The sequence below is a fragment of the Nicotiana tabacum genome, chromosome 3 (genome assembly GCF_000715075.1).
Source record: "Nicotiana tabacum cultivar K326 chromosome 3, ASM71507v2, whole genome shotgun sequence".
NCBI lineage: Eukaryota > Viridiplantae > Streptophyta > Magnoliopsida > Solanales > Solanaceae > Nicotiana > Nicotiana tabacum.
Genome location: NC_134082.1, coordinates 199,765,372 through 199,773,413, shown reverse-complemented (window position 1 = coordinate 199,773,413; position 8,042 = coordinate 199,765,372).

Here is an 8,042-nt window from a genome sequence, read left to right as displayed (position 1 = left end):
GAAAAGCTTCCAACCCGGTTCCTCAGGCAATTCCAACTCATTTGTATGCATTACCTCTTCGTCAGGAAAATACGTTCTTAAGGGCTCGTATTTTTCATCAACGGGATTCTCTGCCAAATGGTCTGCCAGCGCCTGGGCTTTCATGGCCGTCCTCGTCACATAGATGATATCAAACTCTGTGAGCAGAATTTGCCATTTTGCCAACCTTCCCGTGGGCATAGGTTTCTGAAAGATATACTTCAATGGGTCCAAGCGGGATATGAGATAAGTAGTATATGAAGACAGGTAGTGCTTCAACTTCTGAGCTACCCAAGTTAGGGCGCAGCACGTTTTCTCGAGTTGAGTGTACTTGACCTCATGCACTGTGAATTTCTTGCTAAGATAGTAGATGGCTTGCTCCTTCCTCCCTGTGTCGTCATGTTGCCCCAGTACACAACCAAATGAATTTTCCAAGACCGTCAGGTAAAGGATTAGGGGTTTCCCGGGCTTAGGTGGGACCAATACGGGTGGATTAGACAGATACCCTTTGATTTGGTCGAAAGCTTCCTGACACTCTGCTGTCCAACCTACCACATCATCCTTTCTCAGCAACCGAAATATGGGCTCGCAAGTTGCTGTGAGTTGAGCGATGAACCTGCTGATGTAATTGAGTCTGCCCAGCAAACTCATTACCTCTGTTTTGTTCCTTGGCGGTGGCAAATCTCGGATGGATTCAATTTTGGATGGGTCTAACTCAATCCCCCGTCGACTGACGATGAATCCTAGCAACTTTCCTGATGGAACCCCGAATGCGCATTTGGCCGGGTTAAGCTTGATATCATACCTCCGGAGTCTTTGAAAAAATCTCCTTAGGTCTGCTACATGGTCCTCCTGACGCCAAGATTTGATGATCACATCATCGACGTACACCTCGATTTCTTTGTGTATCATGTCATGAAACACAGCGGTCATCGCTCGCATGTATGTTTCCCCGGCGTTCTTTAATCCGAACGGCATTACCCGATAGCAGTAGGTTCCCCATGGCGTAATAAACATTGTCTTCTCAGCATCCTCTTCGTCCATTAGGATCTGATGATAACCTGCATAGCAATCCACAAAGGATCCGATCTCGCGCCCTGCGCAATTGTCGATCAAGATATGAATGTTGGGTAGCGAAAATTGTCCTTGGGACTTGCTTTGTTGAGGTTGCGGTAGTCAACGCACACCCTGATTTTTCCATCCTTCTTTGGGACTGGTACCATATTGGCCAACCACTCGGGATATCGAGTGACCCGAATGACCTTCGCTTGTAACTGCTTAATCACTTCTTCCTTGATCTTTACACTCATTTCTGTTTTAAATTTCCTTAGTTTTTGCTTGACCGGAGGGTATACCGGGTCAGTGGGTAATTTGTGAACCACTAAATTGGTGCTTAATCCAGGCATATCATCATATGACCAGGCAAAAACATCTTTGAATTCCCTGAGAGTTTTGATCAATTCTGTTTTGACATTCGGCTCAATGTGGATGCTAATTTTGGTATCTTGGAGTTATCAGCGTCTCCTAGATTCACAGCCTCGGTGTCATTTAGGTTAGGCTTGGGTTTCTCTTCAAATTGGCACAGCTCTCTGTTTATTTCTTCGAAGGCTTCACCTTCGTCACATTCAGATTCATCGTCACAAACGACCTTTTGCATCATTGAGTCGGTTTCAGATTGATTTATTAGACTAGGTCGAAGATCCGCTGTGCATGCCATGTCATTAGAACCAGTAAAAAGAGAACTGTTCAGAAAGAAAAAGAACAAGACAAAAATTAAAATGACACAAAAGAAGAGAACTTTATTAAATTTGCGGGATAAAAGGGTTCACACTTTTACAAAAACAAAAGTAAAATTTGGATTACACCCTTGAATAATCCGATCAAACAAACAAACAAACAAAACATTAATCAAAGCCTACTACCAAGACTCCCCTCGGACAGGAAGAGGAGTAACCGTCCAATTGTTGGTCTTGGCCTCAGGCCCCACAAATTGTATCTCTGCTCTGCTGGAACCTTCTCCAGCTTCCACCATACTGACATCTGTGAATAGCCTCTCAAAACTCTGATTCAGGTCTTCATTTATACCGATCAAAGGTCCTCGAATCTTTGGGATCGCTGACCCCTTGGCACTTGCTTTAACAAAAGACCTTGAGAGGCGTGGCACTGGTTTAGGCAAAAACCAGACCCTCTTCTTCATTCTTCGCGCCTCCTTCCTGTCTGCTGCGGTTGGTTTGAACCCCAACCCGAAGGTTTCCAGATTCTTAGGAAGGGAAACAGGTTGGACTATCCCTTGAAGTTCAACTCCCAGGCCTTTTCCCGGCACAAATCCATTACCCAGCATTTCTGATACCATCATGACTGTTGCGGCAGCTACCCTAGGGTGCGGGATGATTTCTCCTTCAGAAATTTTGTTGGCCGACCCTGTATCGAGAATCTGGTAGACCCAGGGACCCTTGTCATCAGTGGTCTCTATGAAAGGCACAATGGTTCCGCTCATGGTGCATGTTGTATCCTCGCCGTGCAACACGACCTCTTGTCTTTCCCACTCGAACTTCACTGTCTGATGTAGGGTGGAAGGTACCGCTTTAGCTGCATGAATCCAGGGTCGTCCTAACAGCAAGTTGTAAGATATCGTGGCGTCCAATACCTGAAATTCCATGGTAAACAGGACCGGACCAATGGTCAGTTCAAGTACAACATCCCCCACAGTGGCTGTTCCGTTTCCGTCAAACCCCCGGACACAGATGCTATTCTCCCGGATTCTTCCACGGTCAATCTTTAACTGGTCCAGGGTGGATAATGGACAAATATTGGCGCTTGAACCGTTATCCACCAATACTCGGGTTACCACCGAGTCTTCACATTTGACAACTAGGTATAGAGCTTTATTGTGCTCCGTTCCTTCCACCGGCAGGTCATCATCTGAGAATGTCACTCTGTTCACCTCGAAAATCTTGCTGGCAATGGTTTCCAGGTGGTTTACAGAAATCTCACTGGGTACATGGGCCTCGTTCAATATCTTTAACAGGGCCCGACGATGTTCCTCGAAATGGAGGAGTAATGACAATAGTGAGATCTGGGCAGGTGTTTTTCTCAGCTGCTCAACCACAGAATAGTCTTGTACTTTCATCTTCCTCAGGAATTCTTCAGCCTCTTCTTCTGACACTGGCTTCTTGGTTGCCACTGGGTTGGTTTTTCTTAACTCCACCGGAGCAAAACATCGACCTGATCGAGTCAGCCCTTGCGCTTCACAACTGACTTCTTCCACCTGTTTTCCTTGGTACGTCACCACTGCCTTTTCATATTTCCAGGGCACAGCCCTGCTGTCAATCATCGGCAGTTGGACCACCGGCTTTATGGTCACCCGTTCTCTACATACCCCTTTCAACATGACTGCCGGTGTGGGCAGGATCCCTGGTATTACCAACTTGCTTGGCTCGGGTTTGCTTGCTATGACGGACGGGCTCTTCCCCAATATTACTACCGGCTTGACGCCTTCTCCCTGCGACTGTACACTTGTTCCTCCACTGGTTAAGACTTCTTTCGGGGCGGCTTGGATCATCATCACTATTTGTGAGGGTTTTCTTAATTCTCCTCCCTCACACACCAACTCAATCATGTGAGTTTCGTGGTGCGCTGGCAGTGGGTTTTGGTTGATGTTAGGAGCCTCCGGTGTCTGGACCTCGATCTTATTGGTGTCAATAAGATCCTGTATGGCATGCCTTAACTTCCAGCACTTCTCGGTATCGTGCCCGAGCATCCCTGAACAGTATTCACAACTGATTGAACGATCCAAATTCTGAGGCAGTGGATTTGGTTCCCGAGTATGGACATGACTAACCAAACCCAATTGCCGTAGCTTGTGGAACACAACGGTGTAGGTTTCTCCCAGTTCGGTGAAGGTTCTTTGCTTCCGCAACCTGTCATTCCTAGCATCTGGATTTCCCCGGAAACCTGCCCCTGAAGGGTTTCTATATGCCCTTGGTGGAGGGTAGGTGTTTTGTGGCGGTGCATATATGTTCTGGGGAGCCGGTGCGCGCCATTGTGGGCGAACCGGAGGCTGAGTGTATACCTGGGCTTGGTGTACGGAACAATGTGGTTCTCGAGGTGGATAGAAATTTTGTGGTGGGTTGTATGGGTAGTTTGACCTGTGAGGCCTGGGTTGGTTGTAGTGCGGCCTGCCAGCCCTGGACCAACTGTCTGCCTCGATCGTGGCAACCTCTTCTTTCTTTCTTCTTAGCGCACCTCCCGTGCCGCTTTGAATAGCCTGGGTTGTGGCCTTAAGTGCCGAATAGTTTAAGATCTTGTCCGACCTCAAACCTTCTTCTATCATGACCCCTATTTTGACCACCTCGTTGAAAGATTTTCCAACCGTTGTCACCAAGTGACCAAAGTAGGTTGGATCCAATGTCTGCAAAAAATAGTCTACCATCTCTCCCTCTCTCATGGGAGGATCGACCCTAGCTGCTTGTTCTCTCCAGCGGAACCCGAACTCGCGAAAACTTTCCCCGGGTTTCTTCCTAGTTCTCAATAACGTGAGACGGTCAGGGACTATCTCTAGATTGTACTGGAAATGACCTGCAAAAGCCTGCGCCAGATCATCCCACGTGTACCACCTGCTGAAATCCTGCCTGGTATACCATTCCAGTGCAGATCCGCTCAGACTTTGGCCGAAATAAGCTATCAAAAGCTCATCCTTGCCTCCTTCCCCTCTCATTTTGCTACAGAATCCCCGCAAATGTGCCATGGGATCACCGTGCCCTTCATATAAATCAAACTTGGGCATCTTGAACCCAGCCGGGAGTTGGACATCTGGGAAAGGGCACAGATCTTTGTATGCCACGCTGACTTGATTGCCCAGCCCGTGCAAGTTCCTGAAGGATTGCTCCAGGCTTTTGAACTTTCTCAACAGTTCATCCTGTTCAGGGGCCTTAACCGGCTTCTCAACCTCTGCCGGTACTTCCAAATGGGGATTGTAAGCCTGTGGTTCGGGTGCATGGAATGTAGGCTCAGGGGGATAGTATTGGGTATCGTGAGCCTGAAACAATGGCTCACTAGTCGTTCGCTGCAAAGGGGCTGATGTAGGTCCCACAAAAATGGGAATGTTGGGTGTTGGGAGAGGTTGATGGGGTGGTGGAGCTTGGGAATCGTGAGGGCTTCTTTCTTGATGATAGAGGGGATTTGGGCGGCTTGTGGAAGGGCCAGAGTGAGGGTATTCCGGCATGTGTCCCAGTGTCTCAGGGCTCTTTTGTGTTTTGGCCAGGGCTAGCTGCATTGCATGCATCTCTAGTCCCATCCTTTCAATCTTTTCCATTGCTTCTTTTAGCAACTGGCTCATCGGCCTTTCTTCCTCATTACTATTCTCTGAAGTAGTCATGCTTGTTGCTACCGGTCCTTTGGATCTGGTTTGGTATGAATGTGTTGCCAGAATTCTTTAACAACTAACTGTCTGGTATCAGACAACAACAAACTTTGTTAGTGTTAGAGCTTAACAGATTTGATCATAACACATAGAGGATGCAATGCACCTAGGCAGTTAACCGTTTCTACATGCTTTGCTTCAAACCACATGCGTCATCCCGGTTTGTTCATTCGTCTCTTTTAAAGTATTTTGCGAAACCCTGCGTTTTATTTTATTTACATTTTCTTTTCTTTATTTATTAAAAGCGGTCGAATCTTATGGGGATTGCCTATGTATCACGTCCCCGCGTGAATCAGACCAGGCGTAGTTCTGCCTTAAAGTAAAGAAACACACAATTCTTGTGAAATCATTAAATTCATTCTCAAAATTTTCCTATTACAAATTACTTCAAGCAAGGAATAGCAATAGTACAGACTCCACAGTTCTTAACCCGTTTTGACTAAAAGAAAGGAAAACAACATATGGAAAAGCGACAAAGCCAAATAAACAGGACTCAACCAAAGATTAATTTTCCAACTTAGGGACCCGCGAGGCATCATTCGACCTTTCCGCGGCCCTTGGTGTGAGGTCCCTCTGCAGGTTTTTCAGCTCATTCATGATTCGGTGGACGCAACCCATGATGGAAACAAGGAGGGTCTTTCGAGGATTTTGCTCGCATGCCAGGCATCTCATGTAGATGTAATGCCCAATCTCGTCGATCTTTCCCCGAATGTTTTCCCTTTTCGCGAACAACTGCCTTATCTGTCGGTTCTTCAATCCTAGTGTTTGTGCATTGCTGGCAAGCTGGTCCTGGAACATCTCCATCTGCCTTTCCATTCTGGTCATTGCCTCGTAACATCGACTTCTGTCGGCTTGGGCATCTCGTGTTTGCTTGAAGATCCTCTCTTGAAGAGAGGCATTCGTTTCCCTTAATGTCCCGATGCTCAGTTCATAATCCCTTATGACTCGTTGCAGGCGCTGCCTCCGAGCTATCGCACCCTTTGCCCACTTGGTCCGCAATCTTGCTGTGCTGGCCTTGGCTCTTTCCAAATCTTCCTGGCATTCCGCAACCTGATCCTTTAACCCTGCTATCAATCTTTTATCTGCCCGGCTTCTCAGCTGGCTATTGGCCTCCTTTTTCATTCTCCGGATCTGAGCTTTGAGGATTTCGCCTTCTCTGATTAATCTGTTCTTTTCTCCCTTATGGGCGGCAGACTGTAATTGGCACTCAAACCTCATATCCTGAACTTGTTGCTTCAGTTTGCCTGCTTTGGCAAGATATTCCCGCTCTTTGGCCAACCAGCCCCACTGCTCTTGTGAAGATTTGGCAAATTCTTGCAGGTGAGGTCTTTTGGTCGGTCTTCCAGATGATGTCTCCCCTTTGTACCAGGCCTGATACCCGGGCGAAACTTCCCCTTTTCCCGATTCATTACACAAGTATTTGCTTCTAAGTATTGACATTGGCTCCAAATTTGACGCACCCTTGCTTCGGGAAACTGGCCGTCGGGACTGATCTCGATCACCTGGGTGCTTAGATCCTCATCTTTCGGCACTATCTGATACCTTCCCAGTTGCCTTAAAACCCGATGCGGCGCGTATGGTTGAATGCTCTTGAGTCCCATTAAGAGAAAATGGGGTCTGGCTGCTGGCATGCATATGACTTCGTCGATCGGTAACCATCCTAGCGCCCACTGTATTTGACTGGAGTTGAGGGTACGGAAATATGAGGTCCATGCTACGACTCCTTCTGGTAGGTATGTCTTATTAACTCTGGTATAGAATTCCTCTATGCAGGTTTTTCCAGCGGATCCATGGCTCAGAAACTGGGCTCGGTGACATAGGTGCTCGGTCATCCACATTTGCAACAACAAATTGCAACCCTCGAAAAAGCTTCCTCCGGCTTTGCAAGATGTGAGAGCCCGGAACATATCAGATACTATCATGGGCGCCAACGTACTATCACTCTGTGTGAGCAACGTACTGACGACCCCTGCTATCTTTATGTCAATATTCCCGTCTTTTCTTGGGAATACTAGTAGTCCTAAGAAAGTTATCATGAAAGCAATCCGTCTATGTTCTTCCCACTTTTGGCGATTACCTTTGCTGCACAACTGGTTTTCTGGCTTGTCGAATCCTCCTATGTGACCATATCTTTGATATATGAAACTCATGCTGCAAAAACCTTTTGCCAAGTCAGGGTTATGAATTGTTCTGACTATCTTTAAGGAGTCCAGAAACCGGTGTATTGCTACAGCTCTTGGAGCAATCAGATATTTGTGCCTCAAAGGAGTCTCAGCGCTGCCGATATACCCTGCTATTTCTTCTAAAGTTGGGGTAAGTTCAAAATCTGAGAAACGGAAGACATTGTGCGCAGGATCCCAGTGGGGAACTAGTGCCCTTATGATATCTCCTCGTGGCCTGATATCCAACAAACTCGTGAGGCCTTTCAGATACTTCTTGATTTCGTCATGCCCTTCTTTGCCTAAATCATTCCACCAGAGCCGCAATTGGAGGGGGATTTTACTCATGATTGAAAAGGGTTCATTTGGAGTCGTGCTCATTCTGCACATTTATTAATAAGATTTTAACAAACGACACTTATTCTGATAAAACAAAATATATG